This window comes from Phodopus roborovskii, unplaced genomic scaffold, assembly GCF_943737965.1.
Source record: "Phodopus roborovskii unplaced genomic scaffold, PHOROB, whole genome shotgun sequence".
Lineage (NCBI taxonomy): Eukaryota > Metazoa > Chordata > Mammalia > Rodentia > Cricetidae > Phodopus > Phodopus roborovskii.
This window is the reverse complement of record NW_026126470.1, coordinates 9,573,149-9,599,697: the sequence shown is the minus strand read 5'-3', so window position 1 is coordinate 9,599,697 and position 26,549 is coordinate 9,573,149.

Here is a 26,549-nt window from a genome sequence, read left to right as displayed (position 1 = left end):
AAATGTGTTTTATTAGAAATATCGTTGTCCAAACTCTAAGCAAATGAAGTATTATCTTAATAAATTCCTAGAGTGAGTGATGTTTTTAGTCTTATATGGGTTATCATTTCTTCCTAATGACTCTCTGTCTCCTTGTCTTTCTTGGTTTCTATATTTCCCTTCTCTCTCTGACTCTCTCTGTCTCTGTCTCTCTCTGTATGTTTTTCAAAAGTTTTGTCACTCTGAAATGTCAGGTAAAAGAGAAATGACAGTAGGAGACAAACTGTTAGATGTGTATGAAAGAGTATGAGAAGGACTAACATTGATTTATTCTCTGAATCCTTATAGTGATCGACATAAATCAAAACTTCCATGACAGTAGGAAAAGATAGTAAGCAGGGAACAAAAACAATTTTTGGAGGTCTAGTTCTCAGTGTAAAAGACATTTCCTTTCACAGTGACAATTGCAGCAATAACTTCCAGCAGTTTGCAAAGACATTATTCTATTAGGTTTTTAAGTATTGTTCGAAGGATATTCACAATGATAATGGAGTTGACATAGGAACAGAAATCTTAGGGCAGACTAGTGAGCAGAACTGTTTGTCAGGAGAGAAACTGATAGAAATATATAGGAGTTTATAAGTTTTTTAAACTTTAATTAAATACTGATGTTAGCACAAATGTATGAGTTTGACATTTTCTCTATAAGGAACAATATTGTGTACCTCTCATATACAAAGAATTGAATATAAAATGATATGAAGATGCAATGATGAATAGGACACAGTATACTCAAGGTAAGAACAAAATGAAAAAAAATATTTTAAAACTATACACACTTGACACATCTTCTGATAAAGCTGGTCTCTGTGGTTCAAATTGTTCCCAGTACCACTCTCTTTCATCCTCTTCTCAGAAAGGGCCATAAGTTCCACTTAAAGTATTCAACCATGTTTTAGTCCAAAGACCCAAAGTCCATATTCTTTCATAAAAAGCATGATCAAGTCTACCACACTAGGACCCCAGGCCCTGTTAGCAACTTCTGTCTTAGTCAGTATTCTATTACTATGAAGATACATTATCATGATGGCAAGTCTTATCAAATAAAGTATTTAATTGGGATTTGCTTACATTTTCAGAAGTTTAGTTCATTACCTTTATAGCACAGACTATGGCAGCATTCCAGCAGACATGGTAGCTAAGAGTTCTACATTTGGATCCTAAGTGAGAAAAGAGGGACACTAGACCTGGCTTAAGCTTTTTGAAACCTCAAAACCGACACAAAATGGCACACCTTCTCCAACAAAGCCACAGATACTCAGCTCTCTCAATCAGCACTACTCCCTAACAACACAGCATTGAAATATACTAAATATATGAGCCTAGGGAGCAAATTCCTATTCACACCACCATAGTATTATACCTTGTGATTTTTCTTTCCTCTAATAACATATTGCTTTAAATGTGACCAGCTGACTGGGAAACAAAATCATTTAGTTTTCACAAAATAATACAGTCACTTTTGGGGAAGAGTTGAATTTGCTAGCATTAACATACTGATTTACTAGTGTATAACAGGCCTTATTGGTCACAAAACTACAAAGTAGAAGGATTTATTTTTACCAGAACTCTATCAATTGTCCTGGACCACACTTTCCCCTGAAACTTTCTGTATTTACTTCTTCATACTAAAAGTTGTATTTATTTCTGTTTTAAAGCAAGTTTGACACCAGTGCCTTAAAAATAAAATACATCTTAACCAAAGGAATCAAATTTTAGTGAACTTCTACCTGGAAATTAAATGTGTTTTGTTTGTTTATTTCTTTCTTTGGTGACTCTTTCCATGTAATAATACCCATGCCTAAATATATAGAATCAATTATTTCCTAATAAATGAATAACAGTGTTATAATAGTAAAAAAAAAAAAAAGAGAGAGATTTTCAAACAGACGTCTTTATTAGTAGCTAATTGAAAACAGACATTTGAGAATTGAAGTAGATAATCATACTAAATCCTTTCATTATATTTTTTAAGGGAAGGGAGAGAGGGAGGGAGGAAGGAAGGGGAAGAAGGAGGAGGAAAAAAATGGAGAGAAGGAAGGAAAGGAAGGAGTTCAAAGCTGGAGAGAGGGGGAAGAGATGGAGGGATAGAGAAGGAAAGGAAAAGAAGATAAATGAATCAATGACACCCAAATACCTAGACATCTTGAATAGCAATATTGGAAGATAACAGCTTAGTTAATTATATTGACATAAATTATTATGTAAGTATTCTGTAAGGTTGGGAGTTTTGAATAAGTCTAGATCAGAAGAAAAAGGCGGAAGTTCTAACTGCTTTTCCATTTGGCCTTATCTAAAAAATACAGAAGTATACAAAATGTCTTCATTAGTCAGTATGCAATCAGTGTGTGTGTGTGTGTGTGTGTGTGTGTGTGTGTGTGTGTGTGTGTGTGTGAATGTGCTGTTCAGAATGCATTTAAAATGTTCAACTACCACACATACATAGTTGGGGAAATTACTCTACTCAGTCCATAGATTCCAATGTCATCTGCATCCAGACACCCTCAATGACACATCATGACATCACGAATAATGTTTAACACTTTCCAATCCAAGCAAGGTGACACATAATATTGAATATCAGAGTCATAGAAGATAATTGTAAAGGGATATGTCATCATGCAAAGAACTTTCAGCATGCTTTGATAATGAATTGGCTACTGTTTCAGATATATTTCAATTCATCTACAGTAACAACCAAGTGTATTGGTGAATGATTTACCGAGATAGTAATAATCTTAGAGCAGTGTCATTAAAACCCTGAAGGAAAATTTTGAATATACAATTAAGGAAGAATGTCTAAGAACTGACAAAGGTTGCAATGTACTAAGAACATAAGAAAATTAATTAATTACCTAAATGTTCTTAAAAGCATATTGCATCAGAGGACATTCACCAACAGGAGAAAAAAAAATGTATCATTCTGTGAAACTCAATGTATTTTGTTAGCTGTCCCTCTGGTGTTTATTCTTTAGATTCATTCAAACACTGAGAATGAATACTGGTAAAGAAATTATAAAGCCTCAAAGATAGGATTTAATTCACCAAGAAGCATCCATTCCTTTTTTAAAATTTTATTTATTTATTTTTTATTTTACATGTCGATCCCAGTTCCCTCTCCCTCCTTTCTTTTCTCCCTCCCTTCATCCCTCCCTCCCTCTTACCCTCTCTGCCCCCTCACATGCACCCTGACCACCCTCCCCTCCCATCCCCCACCCCAATTCCACATGTAGGGCAATGCCATCCAGGTGGGGTCATATAAATCTGTCAAGTCATTTGAAGTAGGGACTAGGACTTCTCTCCTATCTCTAGGTTAAGGCAGTATCCCTCCATGGGGGAGAAACATCCATTCTTTAATGACCAAATATACAATAACCTACATATGGTATCTATTCATAAAGGAAAATGTAGCTGTAAATGGAGGATTCACTTAATGTCTTTTTGTTTTTTAACAAAGAGAACTGATAAACATATTACCATTCTTACATAACCTTTATATAGCTTTATTCTTCTTTGCATATAGTTTTTTGGCTCTCTTTATCATTAATGGGTTTATGAGATGGAGTATTCACCTGTGCCATGACCCAGGATACTGCTTTTTACCAAAGCATTTACAATATCAAATCCTTAAAATCATAGAATCTTAACAAAAGAAGTCATATTATTTTATATTATTATACCATTTCCAAAACGCAGCTGAACCAATAATAGAGGGGGTTGTTTTTTAGAAGATACATTGTGACACTTTCTATTTAACAACTGTTTTTAGGATTGTAGCTGTGTTTTAAAACTTTGTTGATATTCTCATGATCAGGATGGTGCTCTATATCTCTTAGAAAAGAAGTTTGGAATTGACAGCTGGAAGTGTAAATGACTCACCTTTCATGGTTAAGTCTTATATACTTCCTTGATATTGCTTTTGTTCTCTGTAATTTCATTTTGATGGTTTAGACATCTTATGCTCCCAGGGGAAATACTTTGACAAGGACACAATAATCATTTCAATGAACTGGACATTGAGAAAATTACCTCAGAATTCTGGCTCCCTAATCTAATAGAACCTACCTGTAAAGGAATGTGCTTCAACTCTCTACTAATATAATCCTATCTTTCGAAGGGGGTAACACAATGCATGTTACACAACATACTCTGATAGGATAAATTAGTCAACCAAAGAATTCGTCAAGGATTTTTGGGAGATTTTTGTCATAAGTGCTTATTTGTTTTGTGGGTTTTTTTTTCTGTGTGATTTGTTTATATTGATTTTTACAAATGAATCTTTTTATAATTAATTATTTGAGAAATAATTTACTTCATATTAACTCATCTCCCCTATCTGGTTCAAATTTGTATCCTCATTAAAAACAAACAACAACAAAAAAAACAAACAAACAAAAATAAAAACACACTGTAAGTCAAATTTGTGCCACCTCTGTAGGATTGGTTAAGAGTTCATCCTCTGGAACATGGTTAAATATCAGGAGACAGCATTTCATATTGGCACTCCCTTCCCAGCAGTTATTAATTGCCAGCCAATTGCTCCTTGGAGAGGAATGTGATTTTAACCTCCTCTCTCAATACTGAAATTTTGTATGGCTTGAGCTTATATAAACTATATGCATGCTGCCATAACTACTGTGAGTTCATGTTTTTTAAAAAAAGAAATAATCCCTGTTGTGTCTAAGAAACAACTGCTTCCATAACCTTCTGTAGCCCTTGATTTGTGAAGTTTGACCAACCATGTCTCTCAGTGTTAATCAATGTTTACTGTGAAAAGAATCTTGTCTGATGAGGAAAGATGCACTAATCTCTGGCTATAATAACAAATCTTCATGTGTCACTTCAATATTATTCCGATTTAGCAGAATCATAGTATAATTAAGTATCAGGTTTGACCCTGATAACTATACCGGTATGGCTTTTGTCTTATAGAGTGGGGAATACATCCAAGCAGAAAATGGTTGATTACTCCCCTTTTGTTCATGCCATTATTGCACTAATGGATGTATCTGTCCAGACAAACTGTTATTGCAGCTTGCAGAGTTTGCAATACGGAAAGACTGATGACTCATGTTCTCATCCTGTAGTCTTCATAGCTGTGTTTGGCAGTAAGGTCTTACATGTAATTTTTTGGTGGAGGCACAAAGCACTGACAATAGTAATTAATGTTTGGGGGACTATGGGACATCACTGGCTAGGAACTTCAAAAGAGACACCTCAAGCATCATACTGAGCAATTTTACACACACACACACACACACACACACACACACACACACACTGTATATTTATGTATAATTTAGGAAGCAACTACAGTAGTTTCAAAGCAACATTAAGAAAAAAAAGTCTTAGTGATAGTTACCCCTTCTTGCATTGTCTCTTTTCCCCTGTTTTCTTATACCCTACTCAAATTATCATTTCATGTTTTATTATTTCATTTATTTCTATATAGTATGGAAATTATTTCCCCATGTTAACTTACTAATTTCCTGAATGCCATGGATAGCTTAAATAAACACACATATCTGAAAATTCAAAGCTAGTATCTTTGTGGATGAATTATCTCAGTCATAAATTATGATTGTTCTCAAATTCCTCCATTTATCTATAAATTGTATAAATCCATTATTCTTGATAACTGAGCTGTATCCCATTGCATAAAGGCATCACATTTTCATTATCTACTTACCCACTGATAGACATCTGAGAAGTTTCCATTTCCTGGCTATTGTGAATAGAGCAGCAACGAAAATAGATGGGCAGATATCTCTATAGTACAATATAAGGTAGTTTCAGGATATGTTCAGGAGTGGTGTGTCCGAATAATCCTTTAGGTTTTTAAGTAAGGTTTATACTGATTTCCATAGTGGCTGCTTAATTTGCATTCACACCAGTGTGAACAACTGTTCATCTTTCTCTATATGCCTGCTAGTATTTGCCTTCTTTGTGTGTTTGTTTAATTTTCATTCTGATTGTTGCAAGATAAAATCTGAGAGTAATTTTAATTTTCACCTCCTTGATAACTAAGGATGTTGTACATTTAAAAAATATTTATTATTCATTTGGATGTCATCTTTTAAGAACTTTCTTATTAATTCTATATTCAGATTTTAATTGGTTTGCTTTCTTTTTAATATATAATTTCAGTTAATTTTTATATAGTATATTTTATGTTTTTCTTAACTCAATCCTCACAGATGTTTCTTACTTCTATACCCACCCGATATCATGTTCTCTTTCCCTCTCAATCAATACAAACAAACACAAAAAATTTTCATAAAAAAACAAATATAAAACCTATAAGGCAAAGGCAAAATGCTAAGAAAAGCCACAATAGAAACACGAATTTCATTTTGTGTTTGTCAATTATTCCTGGGAACCATGGGACCTTTACTGGAGGGTGATTGGTTCATAGCATTATAGTAATTACAATATTCAAGGATAAATTCACAGGTGCTCTTGGATCAGACACATATATGGGATATGAAAAAAATACAGCATAATGTTAAATTAGTGTGTTTTGAAGGCTTGTGAGAGAAGAGACGTGGAAAGGGAAAATGCTGTTCAAAATTTCACATTTGCAAATACGCAGGATGGATACATCTTGGTATGATATTGCAAATAATTGCAACTACAAAAAAATCAATGTTCTTCAAATTTAAATAAAAATGCCCTTTATGTATCAGTTGAAATATGTACTATAGAAATGTGCACACTTCTTCATCAGTTTTCCTCTGAATAATTACTTTTACCCTTTTCACCTAATTTTCCGTAAAATGTACTGATAAGTGTGCCTTACGATTGAACAAGAAAATAAGTGTTGGGGTGCTGCATCTAGTGACTGAAATCCCTGAGAAGGAAGAAAAGACAATGATGGCACACAATGTTGGCTGTGTTGCACCTGATACTCCCTCCATCATTTGGGATAAAACAATGAGTTGACTCTGTATTATTGGTCCTGAGAAACCAACAGAAAGAACTGGAACAGACTGATCATTGGTACCTAGCAACATCCTCACCCTCTTCTTTTGACCCTCATAAGTTTTAAAGCTGGTGCCTAGAAAGGATATTTCTCAGTATGCCTTGTGTGTGTACTTTGAACAGATTATAATAATGTATTATACATAATAATGACTCTTCTTATAGCTGGCAGGCAGATACCAGTCATAGCTATTCTTCCTATTTCAATACCAGGCAGCTACATAGATGTTGTAGGCTTGAAATATTGGTGTCCACTGGCAATTTTCCCCAAGAATCATTCACTTTGGGGTTACAGGTTTCACTACAGTGACCAGCAGCAATGACTTCCTGTGTTTTTGAAGTGGGCTGGAAATAGCAACTGCATAATTCCCTGAAAGCTACCAACAAACCTCTGTTCTATTTGTGCTTTCGGTGACCTTTAGTCTTCAGTCCTTTAAAGAAATCTGTAAGCATTTAATTTCCTGTGCTAAATTCCATACTACTCGAAATGTTTAAAGAGTATTTTGTTATTCTGAACTGTCAGTGACAAAAAAAGTCATAGATTTAGTAAAAGGGGACTTAAGACAAAATTATCCTACATAAAAATAATGAAACACTCATTAAAATATCTCTTCTTATGTGAAAAAAGGGTTACAGGCTTATATCAATACTGATATATAGAGACACGATAACTATTTGTATTTCTCTACATGAATATATATGTGTATAGATATATATATGTAAATATGTACATACACACAAACATAAATGTGTGGTGTTACATGCAAACACACACAAACATATGTAAACACACACATATATATGAGCAATTAATATCAACAATCAATAGTGATACGAAGAAAGTATAAGTTCTAAAATAAATTATCAAGTAATATTGAACAAAGTATGTATTCTTATATAAAGTATTTATAGCATCTCTATGTAGAGCATATGTGGCATTTTCCTGCATATTTCCTTGCTTCTTCTAAAAATATAATTAAAACAAAATAAAGATAATGAAAAAGAGAAATAGCTTAAGAATGCACATCATAAGAAAATATGTTTGAAGAAAAGAGGCAGCAATATTTCCCACACAAAACTAATGTTTAAAACACTAAGATTTAGATAGCAATTTAAACAATGTACCAGCAATGCTGAAATGTCTTAAGTCTTTGATGTCAGTTTTTATGAAAAACAACTTATATTCATGTTAAAAACGGCAACTAGAATATTTCCTTTTTTCTTTTTATTGAAAATAAATTATTTTCTCATACAATATGTTCTGGTTATAGTTTCCCCTCCCAGTTTCTTCCCACCACCTTTTCTCACTTCCAGATACACCCCCTTTATTTCTCTCATTAGAAAAGAACAGGCTTCTAAATTATAATAACCAAACTTGACAAAATATAATAACATGAAGCAAAATTTTTATATCAAAGTTGGACACAGTAAATCAAGAGGAGGAAAAGAGACCCAAGAGCAGACAATAAAGACACACATTATCTTAGTCATGATTACTATAAAAAATACCAAGTTAATTGCTGCAATATATGTGCAGAGGATTTGAGGTGGACCTATGTAGACCCTGTGCTTGATGCTTCAGTCTCTATGAGCTCATGTATGCCTCTCTTTGTTGATTTATATTATCTTGTTCTCCTGGTTTCTTCTGACTCTTGAATCTTTTCACCTCCTCATTTTGCAGAATTCCCTGGGCTCTGAGGGAAAGGATTTGATGGAGACCTCCAATTTAGACTCTCTACAGACTATCTGGCTGTGGGTTTCTGCATCTGTTCCCATCTGCCGCCAGAGGAAACCTCTCTGATGATGACTGGATAAGGTACTGATCTGTGAATGTAGAAGATTATCATTAGGAATCATTTTTATTGACTTTTTTTAGACTAGTCATTTTTGGGTCAATTGCCATACTGATTCCCATCGTGGCTGTACAAGTTTGCATTCCCACCAGCAATTGAAGATTTTCCCCCTTGCCCCTCATCCTAGATACCTTGAGCTGTCACTTCTGATATTGATTTTACCCATTATGAGATGGGTAGGATCTAATTGCAAATTAGTTTTGATTTACATCTCCCTGATAGCTAAGGATGTTGATCATTTCTTCATGTGTTTCTTATCCATTTGAGATTCCTGTATTGATAATGCTCTGTTTAGACCTGAACCCCATTTTTAAATTGGATTATTTGATTTTTTGATATTCAGTTTCTTGAGTTCTTTTTATATTTTGGAAATTAGTTTTTTATTAAAAGTAGAGTTGTTTTTTTTTTTTTTTCGATTTTGTAGGTTGTTGTTATGTCTCCAGTTTCCTACAGGATGATAAACAAAGATCCATGTCCATTCTTCTACATGCAGTCATACATTTTTCCAGCATCATTTATTAAAGATGATGCTCTTTTTTCAAGTGTCTTTTTCTGGCTTATTTGTTATCAAAAATCAGATGTCCACATATGAATTGATTTATATCTGGATCTTTAATTTGATTCTATTTATCAACATTTTCTGATACTTTCTTTATTTTCTCTTCTCAAAGACCTGAGGTTTTTTATCATACAAGTCTTTCACTTGCTTGGCTAGAGTTCCCAAAGATATTTTATGTCATTTGAGCCTAGTATGAAGGGTGTTGTTTTCCTGATTTCTTTCTTTGCTCCTTTGCCATTTATATATACAGGAGCTACTATTTTTTTTAATATGTCTTATATCCATCCACAATTCCACATTGCTGAAAGTGTTTATAAGCTATACATTTTCCCTGGTGGAGTTTTTTGTATTGCTTATGTATACTATCTTATCATTTGCAAAAATAAATAAATAAATAAATAAATACTTTGAATTCTTCTAAACTGTATCTTCTCAATGTCCTTCATAGTCTTATTGCTCTAACTAGATTTCAAGAACTATATTGAATAGATATGAAGAAGGAGGACAGCCTTGTTTTGCTTCTGATTTTAGTGTAATTTCTTTCCATTTAAGTTGATATGGGCTAGATCTTTGCTGTAAATTGCCCTTATTATTCTTAAGTATGGCCCTTGTATCCCTAGGAATTTTGAAAGAATCTCTCCAATGGAATACATAGTGGATTGATATTAGAATATTTAATCAAAGAACACCAACTTACATGTTTGTTGTGGAGCCAGTGAAAGATTAGTAGTAGAGACCAATTATATAGCAAGATGAAACTGATGTTTGAAGTTGAGTATCAAAGTTGAACTCACGTATGTACAGGCATGTTTTTTTTATATAACTGCTAGACACACAAGGAAATGAGATGTTTTATTTTTTGGAACCAAACTTATGTCATTTTTATAGTATAAGAAATCAGATAGGCTAGAAATAAAAGTTCAGGTCAATGTTCATTTTCAGTTATAGTAACTCCAAAAAGACCCAAAGGGAAAATGTGGTATAAGGAACATATATAATAAAATACACTTCCGTGATAAAGGGCACAGATCAAGTAATATTGAATACTGACTTGGTAATCTATCTATCATCTATTTATCAATCTATCTATAATCTACTTGTCTATCATCAACTATTAGTCTCAGTGATAGGCCATTTATCCTGATCATTTAAAATTCCATATTAATAAAAAGGAAAAGTAGTACAGAGATTGTAATAATCGTCTCCATAGTGTAAAGTTAAGGTGGTTTGGTTAAAATTACTAATTTACTAAAAATCATATAAATAAAATAACAAAAACATATTGATTAGGATTAGGAGTGAATGATGAAAGGTGAAGAATGAATGAAGGGACTATTATATATTCATTTATTTTAATACTCAAGAAGAACTTTAGATGCTATTTAGTTGCAAAACGTTTCAACATAGTTACTTAAAGTATCCTTCCCAATCTCAGAAGGAACACATAAAATTAAAAATTCTATATAAATTTGTGTGTGTGTGTGTGTGTGTGTGTGTGTGTGAGTGAGTGTGAGTGTGTGTGTGCTATATACAGAAGGACAAATATGTATACAATAGTGTGTACTAAATTTAATTATTGAATTCAAGAGCAGAGTAAAGGAGGAGGAGGTAAATATTTTCTTAAACATAATTTGTTATGTTTTGACTTTGATGAGTAACAGAAAATATTTCTTGGCTACCTTCATTACCATAGATTGTATGGCAAGCCTTCTCTTTTACAGAAGAAATAATTATGATTTTAGATAACTGCAACATTTACTCTAAACTTACAACATCCCAGGGAACATTGAAGGCTATATATTAATGATGCATTGATATATTAGATATATTTACCCTAATACAGTCTCTTAAATATGTATTATTTGATGAACAATGAAGCTGTTATCATGAAGTCAAAGAGTATGAACAAGAAAGGGCATGGAAGGAAATTATTTATATACAGTTATTAAAAGAGAATGAATGGTAGGGATGTATGGAAGCATGCTTTTAATTATTTCGCATGTGAACTTTTTCAGTAATTTAAAATTAGCTAGATTATTAATAGATATATATAGGCTGCTTTGCCTGGTTTGTTTTGTTTTGTTTATAGCTCACTGCTTTATTCCTGTTGCTCATGACTGCATCTGTTTTCTTGTACTTATTCACTAAACAGTCAGGCTGATGCAGAGGGATACATAGTTCGACATTTATTTGTCTTATTTCCAGAGGCAAAAGTAAACAACTGGTTAATATTTGCTTCCTGGCCATTTTTTCATTAATTAAACACAAACATATGATTTCAACATAGACAAGCTTTTCCAAACTGAGCAATATACAGTCTTAAACACACAGAAATAAAAATACAACCACGTTGTAGTCAAAACAAAAATTAACATTATAAAAATAATATTTCATTGAAAATATACATGATAGCATCGAAATAAGCTAAAACCAGGTGCTTTGATGGTACGCCATGTGCATTGCTTACTTGGTTGCATACGGTACATTTTTATAGCTCTACAAAGATTAACTGGGAGGTCTCCCTCCAGCAGCATTGTTGCACAAGTACAAACTGCATGTATCTGAAAACACTCCCATCTGATATAGTCAAGTTAACAACATCTAATTTCATCTAGGTCACTGAGTTTCATCCTTGTACTCCTTAGCACTCTTGTGTTTAATAAGGGAGTTTCAGTGAAGTCTGGAGCAGTTTGCACTATTCCTCGCAAAGCTTGATAGGAATTTTCTTTCTATCTTTGTGTCTGAAAAAACTGAAGGGTATAGAGGAGGATGTTTTAGTTACTTATCATGACAAACAGTTAACAGGACCAGCTATAAAAAGGAAAGGCTTATTTTAGCACACATTTTGAAGTTATAGTCTGTTATGGCAGGGCAGATATGGTAGCTGGGATGTGAGGAAGCAAAACACATTGTGTGAAAAGTAAGGAAGCAGAAAGCAGTGAAGGCTGTTGTTAGCTGCCTTTACACTTTTTTTGTTGTTGTTCTTGTTGTTGTTTTAATTTAAAGCCTTATCCAACCCAATGATAATATTTGCATATTTGGAAGGTCTTCCCATATGTATCAAAAAAATCATCTAGACACTACACATTCCAACAGATTAGTTTCCATGATAACCCTAATTTTTCCTCAAGCTGACAAGTTCAGTCATCACAGAACGAAATCTAGAATGAAGAAATAGAAATAGCCAGGTGATGATAAGAACCCTGGGTGAATTCATGAGCTCTTCATATGTCCAGTTGTGTATCCAGAGATATGTGAGCTAAAATACACATGTGTCTGTCTACCATCTCTCCATAAATATGTACAGAAAACTTAAGAGAATAGGAGAAACAAACAATGCTTGCTTCCAAAAATACATGGAAGAATTCTTCAGGTGCTCAACAGTAGAACTAGTAAAACTTATAGTAGAAAGGTGCTGTGAACTTACTCCATCCTTCTACCAAAATTTTGGAATAAAAGCAATGAAGAAAAAAAAATCAAACTTTTTGATTTCTAACTGTACATTCCAAATTAAACATATGTAGTATATAGTATCTGAAATACTTTGGCTACTAAGATTTGTTGGATAACAAAATTTCCTTCGATGAGTTGAGCTAGGTCATTGGATAATATGATACAATTGAGGACTCATAAGAAATGTCATCCTCTGCTGACCTGGAAAATGCTATCCAATCTTCTTCATACTTAAAAGGGTCAGGTGGATATTATGTTAGATGAGTGCTTTCACATTGTTAATGTGAAGTTTTCAAGAAACTTTAGAAATAATTGTTCTCCATTGCACTTAATTGATTTTATGTTTCCTTTTGTTTTATATTTCTCTTTTATTCTGTAGATGTTGTCAGTCATATTTGTATTAATGTAACAAATGCCTGACACACATCAAGTTATAGAGACAAAGGGATTTACTTTGACTCACAGTTTTAAAGGTGTCAGTCTAAATCTCTGGAAGCATAGCACGTAGATAAATAGCACAGGTAGTCATTTTTCCTGTGACTAGGACAGAAAAAAAAAAGAAAGAAAAGGAAGAGATAAAGGTCTTCTTCAAAGGTGTGCCTCTAGAAACAAATGGCTTCTTGTTAAACCACAGTATGCTATGTTTCCACCATACCCTAGTAGAACCATTTTGCAGAGCAAGATTGAAACACATGAGCCTTTGAAAGTCATATCTAAATTATAATGTTCTTCTCCTACCACAAAAATGCTTTTATCTATTTCACAATACAAAAAGTGTTTGGGTTTTTATCCAGAATCATAATTTCTCATCTTTTCTATTATTGTTCAATTCTCCTAACCAGAAATCTCCTCCAAGCCTTTGTGATTTTTCTGTAAATGTCCCAAACAAACTTACCTGTTTCTAGCTACACTTACAAGATATAAATATTGCCACTCCAAAGTAGAGGAATAGAAAAATAAAAAAAGATGGACTGGGACAAAGATATACAACATACTAATTTAACACGAGCATTAAATCGTAAGCCTCTGCTTTTTCCATCCTGATCAAACTATTTTCACTAGGCCCCTAGAGTCTTAGACAATCCTGCCTCTGTGACTTTGCATCTCATTCAACCTCTCGTCTAGGCAACTTTTTCTTCATGCCTACAGCTTCACTTAGCAACCAATCAATGTTTCTAACAACTTCATCCTCCTAGGAAATGCACTGGGGCCTTGTCTTCTCTTTTTTAGTTCCACATATTGCTAAGTCAGAGGTGACTTTCAGGGATCCCACTCTTAGCCTAAACTCCCAGGCTTTCCCTCAAAACTTCACATTAACGCCCATTATTTTCCCTGCCAACAAAAAGAGTTTATGCAGACACCACCAAAGTCTGACTCCCGTGCTAGCTACAAATACATCTGCTTCGAATGGCAGCAACAATCTCAATGTTCCTTGCCAAATCTAAAATTCTATGGGGAGTTGTGTACACAAAGGTTGTAAGAATTTACTTAGTTTATCTTCCATGGTAAGTGTAGTGAGATATTCACTCTGTACTTGTTGCACTGACCATACCGATTGTGGGTGGCGACAGGGAAGGAAGTGACCTGGGGAACTAGGTCTGGGACAGGGACCCTGAAGCGCTCTCTTGCTTGCTGGATGGAGACAGAGAACATCAGAGGCATCCTTGGGACTAGGAACCTGCTCTGTCATTGTTGTAAGTTATTTCTCCCTGAATAAACATCTATTCAGCCTGCCTGTTTTCACCGATCCTTATTATTCCATGATAGGTAAGTCTTTGAAATAACTATATTTCCATATTCTCAGTGTTGTGGATAGCTATAAGCCTTATAGCTGGCCCCTGTGTTTCCCCTCAAGCTCTCATGAAAAGCACCTGGTTTACTGACTTCCTTCTTTTTTGCTCTAACTTTCCATGAAGTATCTTTCTGGCAAAACTGCACATATTTTTTTTTTCAAATATTTCTGCTCCGTTTCTCTTTGCTTCTTATTCTCACTAGATACTTGGCTGCATGTGTCCAAAATGTCTACCAACTGAAGAAAGGATGGTGAAATCTAAAAGATTTGTAGATTGGGATATTTTTCAGCTGTTAAGAAAATTGGAATTAGTTATAGGGAAGTGGAATAGTGAAATATGCCTTTAATTTTAGCACTTGGAAAGCAGAGACAGGCAGATCTCTGTGAGTTAAAGCCGCAGCCCGGTCTATAGAGCAAGTTCCAAGGCAGACTCCAAAGCAACAATGGAACCATGTCTCAAAAAAAAAAAAAAAACAAGGAAAGGAAAAGTAAGAAAAGTAAATCAAAATCAAAATTATGAGAATTTCAAGTGAACAAGTGAATGGGTGGAATTAGAACCAACTGTCCTGAGTGAGATTACCCAGGCTGAAAAGGACAAATAAAATATTGCATGTCTTATCTAATATGTGAATGATACTTTTTCAAACTTTAAGTATATATGTTTTATTTAGAATAGCCATAGAGGTTACATGGCTAGTAAGAGGCCAGGAGGGAGTAGAATATCTTCTAATGAAAGGAAAAAAAATATAGTTTTATAAAGGGTTAATGCAGAAATGAACAGGATTCAGTGGGGAAGGGGGTGAGATGGAAGGATAAATTATAGAATATTGAGAGGGATAACTAACACTAAGGGCCTTTTGGAAAGCAATGTGGGCACAAACTTCTATAGAAGATATATATATATGTATGTATGTATGTATGTATGTATGTATGTATATATGAATTTAAATTGAGTTCCTATATATGGGCAAGATAATGACTGAACTCAACATCTTATGCTACCAAGTTAAATCACCAATACCGGTATGGACCACATATTGTTGAAACATTGGCTATAGAGACCCTATAGATAATCCCTGAAAGATTAAAGGCAGAAAACTATCTCCAGTGATATTGGTAACTCTGTATAAATGGACATCAGTGAAGATACCACTTACACCTCTTATTGATGGGAGATGTCATCATGTATATGTTTATCATACTAGTTAATGAATAAAGCACTGTTGGCCAATAGGAAAGGAAGATATGAGGGGCTAGGAGACAAGGAGGAAATAGGAAGGAGTAAGGAGGGGTCAAGATGGAGAGCCTGGAGAGAACAGAACTGCCATTCCTCCGCTCTCGATAAGACCACGTGGAAGTACATAGATATGGGTTAATAACTAAGACATAGATAGCCAATAAGAAACAAGGAACGGGCCAACAGAATTATATCAAATACAGAGTCTCAGTATGTTATTTGGGGCTGGCGCGGCGGCTGGATAAGACCAAGCTGTGGGCAGGAAAACCGTCCTCCTTACATCTTATGTTAATATCCTAGGGTCCGACTCAGTCCCCAGTGATTTACTTATGAGAAATTGGTGAACATATACCCTAGGAACAACTTTTTGGTCATATATGCAAATAAAGAGCTGTATAACATATAATCCATAATGCTAGAACCAGTCTCCTAGAGTAGAGTTTGGCCAGTTACCAGATGCACCTAAATTCTTTCAGCACTCCCCCCTCTTTTTGATTCCATGTTTTTTTTTTTTTTTGGTTTGTTTTTGTTGGTTTTGGGGGGCAGGGACAGTTTTTTTGTTTATTTTGTTTTGTTGTTGTTTTGGTACTTATTTTGGACATTTTTGTTTGTTGATACTTTAGTTTCTTTCTTAAAAGAGATATAAAGAATATGAGATAAGGTGGGAATGAAGGTGAGGGTGATATAATAGAAGTTGGGAAGAATAAGAATATGATAAAATATATCACATAAAAAATTAAGATAATACATACAAAAGAGAATGTAGCTTCGGGCATGGAATGCTGTTGGCAGTTCCCAACTTTTAATTTCCACAACCTAACAATAGTGACAGTCCAATGCAGATAAAATATTTTTCAATATTATTTGCTGAGCAGGTTATATCCACTGTGGGGCACTTGTTAACAATATAATTTTTCTTCACTATTATTTCTCATTAAGCACAGACCCAGTGAATCATATCTCTGGCATAGAGGGGCATTGGTATTATTCCCATGCATCTTGATACTGTATGAACTTTGTAGGCCACAAAGCAAGGAATAACCTCAACATTAATTATTATGATTTAATAAAGTTCTTTTCCATTATCCTCTCAGGTGTCCAGTTAAAGTAAATTAAAAACAACAACAATAAAAACTTTTGGAAACTATTTCCAGAATATTTTTGCCACTAGGAATGCTAATGGTTCATGAAGAGTAACATGGCTACTAACATTAACAGACTTCTAGAACAAGCTGATTTTAATTCTGAAGTACAACATTTAAAACTTCACAATTTTGAAGAGATTAGTTTTATGTATGACTTACATAAAAGGGCACCAACATTGAAAAATGCAATCCAAAATTATGAATGTGTGATGGCTGTTCTTGGTTGTCAACTTGACTACATCTCAAACCAACAAAAAACCAAGCAGTTGGCTCACCTGTGAGGAACTATATCATTTGAAGTGGAAAGACCTACCCTAAATCAAATCTTTTGAGCTTAACACACCTGCTGGCAGCTAGCATAAAAGGATATGGAAGAAGGAAGCCTTTGCTTTCCATCTGCATGCCCTCATTTGTGCTGGTAAATTTATCTGTTCTATTGCAAAGTCTTGCCTCTGCAGGCATTAGAACATACTTGTTCAGGATTCTAAAACAGACTAAAGAGAAGAAGTTCTCTAGAAATCAAGAACAAGAATGGAACTGCTACAAATCCAGTTACATGGGCTGAACAACTACAAGATTATTTCCTTTCCATCAGAAGATATCCATTGTTGGATTAAATGAAGCATAGCCTACAGGCCACTATAATTAATTGTATATATTGACATTCATTAATCCCATCAGTTGTATTCCTCTAGAGAACCCTGAGTCATAAAGACTGGATTATTATGACATTGTGATACAACCTTAATGATAAAAAAGTGTTTCTCATAGATAAACAAAGGAAATAGTTTCTTTTTATATAGTATATTCCTGATAAAGAACAGTAAGATAAAGATGTATACTACTTCATAAAATTAGAGCAACATCCATTCGAAATAATGCTGTCAACTATTGCAAAAAGATTTACAGTAGATAAGTGAAATGACCCTAAGGACATAGCAGATGCTACAGAGAAATCTTTCTATAAGACTGATATTATTAAAAAAGCACTTGTAATTAAATACATCTATAGACATAATGGTGATAAATATATAATAAACTATTTTATAGCATTACCATAAACTTTGTATACATTGTGAGAGTAAAAGGAACTGTGTTTTTTTTATTGTAATATCTACTTTATTACTGTGGTCTAGAATCAAACCTATACTATCTCTGAAGTATATAATAAAATGCTGTTCAGTTTATAAGATTTATAGAAATAACATGTAACAATATTACAAAAGTGGCAGCAGAAAAGGAAGGAAGGATTAGAGTGGCAAATTCTTATGTCTCATAAAATTCTCATTAAAATAAAATTGTATCACATTTTATTATATAAATATGTACATATTCAGATAATTTGATGTATACCAAGTCTTAACTTTTGGAAAGCTAAAATTGTTGAAAAAATTAAATACATTTAAACACTGAATTAAAGCAATCAAAAAAGTAATGAATAGAAAAATAAGACAAATAGTCAATTAAAGGAAAATAAAATTGTATTTGATTACATGGACACTATTTAACATGACTGAATCATACAACTCACTGGAAACACAGAGCTTGTCAGACTAGACTTAAACAAGGACTTATATAGGTTGTCTGTTGAATGCATATTTTAGTCGTGAAACAATCAAGGTGAGAGAAAATTGATTGGAAAATGTATCACATAAAACCAGCAATACACCTGAATACACACGGGAAGGCTCAGAAATTAGAATAGATTAATATAAAAATGAATTTCCAAACAAAAAAGTGACTAGGGAGACTTTTAATGATTAAAAATGTCAATCCATCAGGATCATATAATAATTATAACATGCATGTACCTAATAACCTATCTCCAATACTCATGAAGGAAACACTGGGGAAATGAAAGGAGAGAACTGTTCAATGACATTCAGGGACTTCAATAACTTCAAGAGTTGAAAGATTTAGGAGAAGCCGATCTAGAAAATGATCTCTTTGCACCAGACCATAGACGTCTGTAGTCTGCAATATTTCTATAAAACTCTGAAGATGCAGTAAAATATTTATCTTAGCAAAAGCTCAAGGAATATTTTCAAAGATATGTAACAGTCAATAAAGTGAAATAAAATTCCACAAATCCAGCTGATTCTGATGACAATGAAATAGTAAAACAAATATGATCAATACACTAAGAAGTCAAAAAGTTATCAATGAAGCAATCAAGTCAAATGTGGAGCTCGTAAGAAATTGGAAGGTATTGGGAGATGTGTTGTGCATGTGACATCCCAGCACATAGATGGAGGAGAAGTACTGTCTCGTTTGAAGTCATCCTGTGGCAAGATTTTGTCAAACCTAGGAGAGAGAGGGGTTAAGAAGAAATGCAAACACAGGAGATTAGAAGAGAGGGAGGGAATGTAAGGGAGTAGGAGAACAATGAAACAGTACAAATTATAGTTTAAAAGTCATTTGTGGAGAAGCAGATATAAATACTTGAGTTAAAAAAATGAATAGCGTACATCTCACAAGGATAACATAAACGTCACTTTCAAACCATAAGAAAAGAAAACTAAAGTAAATGAAAAAAAAAGTAGAAAAAACAGTGAAAATTTGATCAGAAAGTAATCAGACAAATAATAGAAAATAAAGAATTCTCACAAAAAAAAACTATTTTTTTTGTTTTTTTTTCCAGTTATTAGTGTTAATCTTTCAAACTTTATTGTGCAAGAAGCACTGTTGTACCATATGGGCAGTATTTTTTTTATTTTATTATTTTATTTTATATAACAAAGTCCAATTAAATGAAAACAAACATTTATACACAATATTTGGGAATTTGGGCATCATTCTTTCCAAACTACTTCCTGCTGGTAAGGGGCCCTGTGATGGGGGATTCGAAGAAGATTCAGAAATCCTGGCTGTAGTCTGTAGGGCTGCTTTGTCCAGCTATTCTGAATGTAGGATCACCTTATACTCTGTTTCAAGCGGTCTGGTATGATCAAACCACATTAGTCTGGAAGGAATCCACATCTTTTCCTTTTCTGTGGAAACAAAAATAACTCCAGGGCACAGACACTGAAAGAAACAATTAATAAATGGGACCTCTTCAAACTTAGAAGCTTCTGTAAGGCAAAGGACACAGTGGACAAGACCAAACGGCAGCCCACAGACTGAGAAAAGATTTTCACCAATCCTATATCCGACAAAGGGCTGATCTCCAAAATATACAAAGAACTCAAGAAACTAGTCAACAAAACACCAAATAACCCTATTAAAAAATGAGGTACAGAACTGAAGAAAAAATTCTCAATAGAGGAAATCAAAAAGGCTGAAAGACATACACACAAAAAACTATTTTAAAAGCAAAGAAAACTAACAAATCAGTAGGTAAATTAATCAGGAAATAATATCAAGATTCAGCCTACAAAAATCACAAAGGAAAGATGAGACATTACTATTAGCCCCCCTCTTTCTCATCCTCTCTCTCTCTCTCTCTCTCTCTCTCTCTCTCTGTGTGTGTGTGTGTGTGTATAATGAAGATTATAAAGGAATACCATAGACTATTTTTGGCATAAAATTAGTGACTATAGAAAAGTTGATACACTCTAAGAGAAATATAATGAAAAGTAACTGGCTAAAGTGGAAATTGATAATTTGGAGAGCACACAAAAAATCATGTAATTAATTTAATTGGGACACTCACTAAAAACAAGCCAGGATCAGAACCTGTACTTTTGAATTCTACCAAATACTTAAAGGGGATAAATATCAAATTTTCATAGCATCTTGAAAAATATAGATCAAGGAATACCTTTCCAGTCCATTCTATGCAACAAAATATTACTTAGATTTCAAAATAAGGTCAAGAAATGGCAAGAAAATTGTAGAATAATATTACTTATTAGTATTGTTCCTCTGTTTCAGATGGTCTGGCTTGATCAAACCACATTAGTCTGGAAGGAATCCACATCTTTTCATTTTCTGTGGAAACAAAAATAGAAATCCTTTTTCCCAGTAACTTGTCCTTGAACTTAAATTTTGGAGTCAAAGCATTTTTTTTTATCACCAACCTACAATCCATACCACCAGAGAAGCTAGGACATAAGGAGGACCCTAAGAGAGACTTACATGATCCTCAGAGAAGGGGAAAGGTACAAGATCTGCTAAGCAAATTGGGAGCATGGTGGGGGTAGGGAAGGGACTTATGAGAAAGAGAAGGGGAGAAGAGCAGAGGATAGGAGGACATGAGAGAGCAGGAAGGTTGAGTTGGGGAAAGAATACAGGAGAGCAAGAAAAGAGGTATCATAATAGAGGGAACCATTATAGGTCTAAAGAGAAATCTGGCACTAAGTAAATGTCCAGAGATAACAAGGATGACCCCAACTAACAATTTAAGCAATACTGGAGAGGCTACCTTAAATGCCTTTCTCCAGTAATGAGATTGATGACTATATTATATGCTATCCTGTTGGAAACAGGAGCAAACACATATACATAAACACTGTGCCAAGAGAAACTCTCTCACGTGTGTGTGTGTGTGGGGGGGGGTAATTAATAGCATAATATCTAGATCATGTAAGTCACAAAAACAGAAAGTTATAAGAATGGAATATGTAAAGAACCATGTCTGCTTTTAACTGGATGAGATATGGAAATTGGAAAATCTTATACTGCTGTAAGCTGCTGGACAGGGCAGCTTAGACATACAGACTGCCACAGGGAATTATTGTGGGTATGTTTTGTCTGTCAGAAAGAATAGCTATTTGAAAATGATGAATATATTAAAGTAGATTTTTCTGGATATCTGACATGTGATACATAAATAATTTAGAGGTATCTCAGGGGAATGATTAAAAGTTGGTTATGATCAGGAAACTATCAGGGACAAAAAGAAACCTTTGAGCAGACAAGAAGAAAATGATCCACACCACATCTGAAGCGTTAATATGAATGGGCATCAGTGCAAGGGTGAATGCAAGATATTTTTAACACAAAATTTCCAGAGATATAGAGTAAATGGATGCGGCTAAAAGTTAAATTAGGAAAAGAGACAGAGAGCATATTAAGAGACATTTGTATTTTATAAGCCCTCTAAAAAGAACATGAAATACAAAATAAGTGTAGATTCAACAAGAATGTAATAAGTAGAGATAAAATTATGTATAAAACAAGTGAAATGTTATTCTTTAATGCACTTTTGTGTAGTAATTTCAAGTTTTATAGTGTTCAAAAATCACACTAACATATATAATTTTGTTTACTTTCTGATAAAACAAAATAAATTCTAGATTTTTCGGTATTTTAGTTTTAGAGGTCTTATAAGCTGACTTATAACTTTTTACTAAAATATAAATGTGTTTCAATGGCATGTGGATTTTACTTAGTCCTCTCTCTCTTAAGCTTAGAATTTTCTTAGCACAGTACCTCTGATGGAGCTGAAGCACATGCGAATTATAATCTATTGATTTACAAATTGAAGTTCAAATTCTTTCATGTGATCAAAAATTATATATCAATAGACACTTTCTCAAAGAAGTATAATGATATGAAAAAAACTGTGACAAAAAAGCAATACCGGGCATGGTGGCACCTGTCCTTAAACCCAGCACTCTAGAGGTAGAGGAAGTTGGATTTCTCAGTTTGAGTCCAACATGGTCTACAAAGCGAGTTTCAGGACAGACAGGCCTGCAAAGGAAACCCTTTCTTTGAAAACCAACCAACCAAACAAACAAAGAAACAAACAAAAAGCAGAACAAATGAACAAAAGATATATGTAAAAGAAAAGTTAATGGTGTGCAAGGGAAATATGATGAACTGCTTGATAGCACAGAGGTAGGAGCATATGAAAATTGCAAGACGATGCCAGTAACATTCAGAAATGTTCTACACACACACACGAACACACACACACACACACACACACACACACACAGACACACAGACACACAGTGCTATTCCCAATTCCCAGAGGAAAAAGAATGAAGAACATGCCTCATTTCTAAGGAATAGAAGCAGTTGCAATCACAGCTGAAAGAGGCAAGGGCAAAATAATAACCCAGGCTTCCAGAACTTTAACATAATACTACACGGGAAAGGAGGAAATGTTTAAAAATCATTAAAAATATTACAAATATGTTAAGTGCTAATTTTAAGAAAGGAAGATGCAATTATAGTTCTTTAATTTCAAAGAGAATAATTGGCAAAATAAGAGTTGAAGGAATTTCTGATTAAAAAAAGTGAAACGTCAAACCTCTCTAAAAAGCTATTTTCATCAAAATGTTACAACTTTGAAATGAATATAATGATCATTAAACATTAACAATTTAAAGAAAGCCATTTTTTCTAATCCAGAGTTTATAACAAAAGTAAAAGCTTAATGAAATCCATAAATGTCAGCATAAATTTAAAATGTTTTAAAAGAAAACATTGTAAAATAAACTTCAAGTTCAGCAAAGTAGTTTGTATTTTAAAAATAATGTCATTCAAATGGTCTGGTTGGCTTATTTAAAGGCAAGTATGCACTGGGATATTTTCTTCAAGTTCTCATATAGTTTTTCAAGATGAGCATAGTTACAATTAGTATATGTAGTTACAATGTCTGCCTCTTCCAAGTCAGCAGGAAGTGAATCAAACATAAAGCTTTATGAAAGCTTCTGATGGCATTGCTGCCTTCCCACTTATCTTTACTCATACATTATCAGTTATGAAGTTTTAATCTGCTCTGAATTCAAGGGAAATTGCCAGGCATGTACCCGATGTTAGACTATCTGTGTAACCTTAAAAAGAAAATACAGCCAGTATGCATTTTGAAGCTGTGTTACAATTTTTTGAAGTTTAATTTGTTAATTAACAATTTTACCTAATAAATAACCTTTACATATAGGGTAGAAACATTCATTGTTGGGTGAGTTGATTTTCTTCATTTCTTTTGAATATATATATATATATATATATATATATACATACATACATACATACATACATACAAACATACATAATTAGCAACAGCAACAACCACACTCTGGCACAGTTCTCTTCTGAACTCCTTGCTCCTTCATCTGCCATGGCTATAACATTAAAGGAACTAACTGCCCCCCTCCAGAAACTACTGACAGTTATTAACTGCTCAGGAAGGGGTGGTGGGTCTCATGGTACCACCTCTATTCATGGTAATAATTTAGAAGGCTCAATCTTATTCTGGTATTCATAGCTGCTATCTGTTCATGTTTACAACAGCGACACCATGTCTGGATTGAAGCATTTCATGACCCTCTTACTTATCCTCTAACTATTAAGTTCCTTCTCCTCCCTCTCCTATGCTGATCTCTGGGACTTAGTGGAAAGTGATGGAGTGATGTAGCTGTCCTGTTTAAGGCTAAGTGTTCATCAAACATTTATTCTCAGCACTTGGTGCAGATATATGACTCAGGGCTTTGTGTTACCATAAAAAAAAAAATGGAACTTCTCTTCCCAAGAGTGCATATAATTACAGTTATTTAGAAGACAATTTGACAACATGCTCATTTGGGGAAACAACACTAGCATGTTTCCACCCAGACTCATGTCCTCATTAGTTTTATTGCATTTTGTATATGTGTTTCTTTGCAAGCAGTGTGTTTCAAGTCCAATAATAAGATAGCCTGTTGTTCCAAAATTGTCATGCTACTACTGTACCAGCAGGGCTATCTTGGCTGGAGTGTAGGTACTGTAGTATATGTGGTCTACAGCTGGTAAGACCATAGATTAATTTTCTTCACTAGCAGCCTGCATAACACCTTTCTGCATTGTAAACATGAGCCAGCAGGAAGGACATCTCCAGCTTGGTTCCATCTTGATTTATCTGTATCTTCTAACTGAACTGTGTTAGAATTATGTGCTAGTTCAGCTCTATGGTTTACTTTTTTGTTCTGAGCAAGTTCTGTAGGACAGATATATGAAACTAAGCTTAGACTTCCATTCATGAAATATTACTGCAATTGATGATGATCTGGTGAATGCACTAAAGTGTATTTTAATAAAATTATTATAAAGTGTTATGTTTAAATGAAGTTTTAAAACTCAGATTCTGAACCATATATTGCTAGTTTCTGCTTTTATTAAAAATACTGGTATTACCTGCAAAGAAGCTGGAAATACCACACAAATTTTTAAAACTTCTTCAAGGTTACACCTGATATAATTGTTATATATAATGACTGTTATAAAATTGTTCTCTTGAAATGGTGTAAAGGAATATTCTTTTTATGACCTTATTAAATCTTCCTATACAAAAAAATACATTGTCATAATACATAATTTATTGAAAGGTTCTGTTATAGTCCTAACATTCCCTTTTCTGGAACTAGATTGCTCAAGTGTCAGGACACTAAGTTCCCTATCTGTTTTTCTTCCTTTCCTGTTAGAAATACACACCCCTCACCTCTGTTTCCCTCATTATGGATGGAATTACAAAATGCATTCCCCTAGCGAGTTAAACAATAACAGGAATTAGTGGTGGATACAAAAAACAATGGATGTTTCAGCAAATGTCTTTTATGCTTTTTCTGTGACATTATACCAGATATTCAAAGCTATCATTAATTATTAATTGTAAGAATCAAGAGGACATGTGGGGGGAAGTGTTCATTTTGTTACATTAAGGTGCCTCTGATTCTTCTTTTCCTTGACTTCCTTTCTTCATCCATCCAGGCTCTGATAACAAAATATGGTAAAACAGGTGACTCACAAAGAGCAGACATTTATTTCACACATTTCAGAAGGTTGGAAATCCATGGCAAGGAAATAGCATGCTTGGTGCATGAACAAGGCCAATTTCACTTTTTTCAATAGTGATCTACTGTGTGCTCACATGGCGGAGGAGGTGCATGAGCTCTCTCTTGTGCCAGCCACAAAGCACTATTTGAAAAGCCTCCAAGATCATGACCCAGTTGCCTCTGAATGCCCCTATTTCTAGCATTGTCCTCCAGAGCTGGATATCTCAACCAATGAATTGTTGGGGAACTCAAGATTAAGTAATAGCCATTCACTGAAACTGTTGGGGGAAAGGCTTGAATTAAAGACCTTTAGGAGAGAAAACCACAGATGGTATGATGAGTTATCCTATTTATTTATCCATGTCCTTAAGTCCTTGTGCCCTTCCTCCCCAGCTTATTTCTTATACCATATATCCCTTGTCATGAGACTCACCAGAAAGTTCTTACCTGCTCTATCCAGGGCCACTGCTTCCTAACCTTAACTCATTAAAGCCACATTCCTGTTATAAGAGAAAGAAAGCTGAAATAAAAGTACCACCACAGTGGATAGAACATTAGAGCATCCCTTACTCACATGTTAGAACTAGGTCATTTTTTTTTTTTTTTTTTGCACCAAAGGCTACTTAACACTATGTTGTATATTCCATAGGGAGATTGTTGTATCTGACCTTATTTTTCTCTGATATTGTCTGTTTCTTGTATGGGTTTTGCTTAAAATAACTACTAAGATCTAACTTGGGAAATGAATAGTATATACGGCACAGTACTCTGAGTGGGAAAATATCTTT